Below are 2,698 nucleotides of genomic sequence, written 5' to 3'. Positions count from 1 at the left end.
GAGAGGTGAAGAGTGTATGTGTGTGTGTGCGTGTGTGCGTGTGTGTGTGCGTGTGTGAGTGTGTGTGTATGTGTGTGTGTCCGTCTGGCTTGCAGAGGTAAGAATACGGCAAAGGCAAGAAGACCCTACCAGTTGTAAGGGGCGACTAATAGGTAGGAGTCGAGAGGTGAAGAGTGTATGTGTGTGTGCGTGTGTGCGTGTGTGTGTGCGTGTGTGAGTATGTGTGTGTGTCCGTTCGGCTTGCAGAGATAAGAACACGGCCGTGGCAAGAAGTTCCTGCCTGTCGTAAGAGGAGAATAATGGGTAGGAGTCGAGAGGTGAAGAGTGTATGTGTGTGTGTGTGTGTGCGTGTGTGCGTGTGTGGGCGTGTGTGAGTGTGTGTGTATGTGTGTGTCCGTTTGGCTTGCAGAGATAAGAATACGGCCGAGGCCAGAAGGCCCTGCCTCTTGTAAGGGTCGACTAATAAGTAGGAGTCGAGAGGTGAAGAGTGTATGTGTGTGTGTGCGTGTGTGCGTGTGTGTGTGCGTGTGTGTGTGCGTGTGTGAGTATGTGTGTGTGTTAGTTTGGCTTGCAGAGATGAGAACACGACCGCGGCAAGAAGGCCCTGCTTATCGTAAGAGGCGACTAAAAGGTAGGAGTCGAGAGGTGAAGAGTGTATGTGTGTGTGCGTGTGTGAGTGTGTGCGTGTGCGTGTGTGCGTTCGTCTTGCAGAGATAAGAACACGGCCGTGGCAAGAAGTTCCTGCCTGTCGTAAGAGGAGAATAATGGGTAGGAGTCGAGAGGTGAAGAGTGTATGTGTGTGTGTGTGTGTGTGCGTGTGTGCGTGTGTGGGCGTGTGTGAGTGTGTGTGTATGTGTGTGTCCGTTTGGCTTGCAGAGATAAGAATACGGCCGAGGCCAGAAGGCCCTGCCTCTTGTAAGGATCGACTAATAAGTAGGAGTCGAGAGGTGAAGAGTGTATGTGTGTGTGTGCGTGTGTGCGTGTGTGTGTGTGCGTGTGTGTGTGCGTGTGTGAGTATGTGTGTGTGTTAGTTTGGCTTGCAGAGATGAGAACACGACCGCGGCAAGAAAGCCCTGCTTATCGTAAGAGGCGACTAATGGGTAGGAGTCGAGGGTGAAGAGTGTATGTGTGTGTGTGTGTGTGCGTGTGTGCGTGTGCGTGTGTGCGTTCGTCTTGCAGAGATAAGAACACGACCGTGGCAAGAAGTCCCTGCCTTTCGAAAGAGAAGAATAATGGGTAGGAGTCGAGAGGTGAAGAGTGTATATGTGTGCGTGCGCGTGTGTGCGTTCGTGTGTGTGTGTGTTCTTGTATGTGTGTGTGTGAGTGTGTGTGTGTCCGGTCGGCTCGCAGAGATAAGAACATGGCCGTGGCAGGAAGGCCCTGCCTGTCGTAAGAGGCGACTAATGGGTAGGAGTCGAGAGGTGAAGAGTGTATGTGTGTGTGTGCGTGTGTGTGTGTGTGTGTGCGTGTGTGAGTGTGTGTGTATGTGTGTGTGTCCGTCTGGCTTGCAGAGGTAAGAATACGGCAAAGGCAAGAAGACCCTACCAGTTGTAAGGGGCGACTAATAGGTAGGAGTCGAGAGGTGAAGAGTGTATGTGTGTGTGTGCGTGTGTGCGTGTGTGTGTGCGTGTGTGAGTATGTGTGTGTGTCCGTTCGGCTTGCAGAGATAAGAACACGGCCGTGGCAAGAAGTTCCTGCCTGTCGTAAGAGGAGAATAATGGGTAGGAGTCGAGAGGTGAAGAGTGTATGTGTGTGTGTGTGTGCGTGTGTGCGTGTGTGGGCGTGTGTGAGTGTGTGTGTATGTGTGTGTCCGTTTGGCTTGCAGAGATAAGAATACGGCCGAGGCCAGAAGGCCCTGCCTCTTGTAAGGGTCGACTAATAAGTAGGAGTCGAGAGGTGAAGAGTGTATGTGTGTGTGTGCGTGTGTGCGTGTGTGTGTGCGTGTGTGTGTGCGTGTGTGAGTATGTGTGTGTGTTAGTTTGGCTTGCAGAGATGAGAACACGACCGCGGCAAGAAGGCCCTGCTTATCGTAAGAGGCGACTAAAAGGTAGGAGTCGAGAGGTGAAGAGTGTATGTGTGTGTGCGTGTGTGCGTGTGTGTGTGTTTGTGCGTGTGTGAGTGTGTGTGTATAAGTGTGTGTGTGTCCGTTCGGCTTGCAGAGATATGAATACGGCCGGTAAAGAAGGCCCTGCCTCTCGTAAGAGGCGACCAAAAGGGAGGAGTCGAGAGGTGAATAGTGTGTGTGTGTGTGTGTGTGTGTGACTGTGTGTTTTTGTCCGCTCGGCTCGCAGAGATAAGATTACGGCCGTGGCAAGAAGGCCCTGCCTGTCTTAAGAGGCGGCTAATGGATAGGTGTCGAGAGGTGGAGAGTGTGTGCGTGCGCGTGTACGTGTGCGTGGGTGCGTGTGTGTGCGTGTGTGCGTGTGTGTGTGTGTGAGTGTGTGTGTGTCCGTTCGGCTCGCAGAGATAAGAACACGGCCGTGGCAAGAAGTCCCTGAATGTCGTAAGAGGCGACTAATGGGTAGAAGTCGGGAGGTTAGGAGTGTATGTGTGTGTGTGTGTGTGTGTGAGTGTGTGTGTGTCCGTTCGGCTTGCAGAGATAAGAACACGGCCGTGGCAAGAAGTCCCTGCCTGTCGTAAGAGGAGAATAATGGGTAGGAGTCGAGAGGTGAAGAGTGTATGTGTGTGTGCGTGTGTG

The sequence above is a fragment of the Diabrotica undecimpunctata genome, unplaced genomic scaffold (genome assembly GCF_040954645.1).
Source record: "Diabrotica undecimpunctata isolate CICGRU unplaced genomic scaffold, icDiaUnde3 ctg00000579.1, whole genome shotgun sequence".
Lineage (NCBI taxonomy): Eukaryota > Metazoa > Arthropoda > Insecta > Coleoptera > Chrysomelidae > Diabrotica > Diabrotica undecimpunctata.
The sequence above is the reverse complement of the archived record's forward strand: the minus strand, read 5'-3'. Positions refer to the sequence as shown.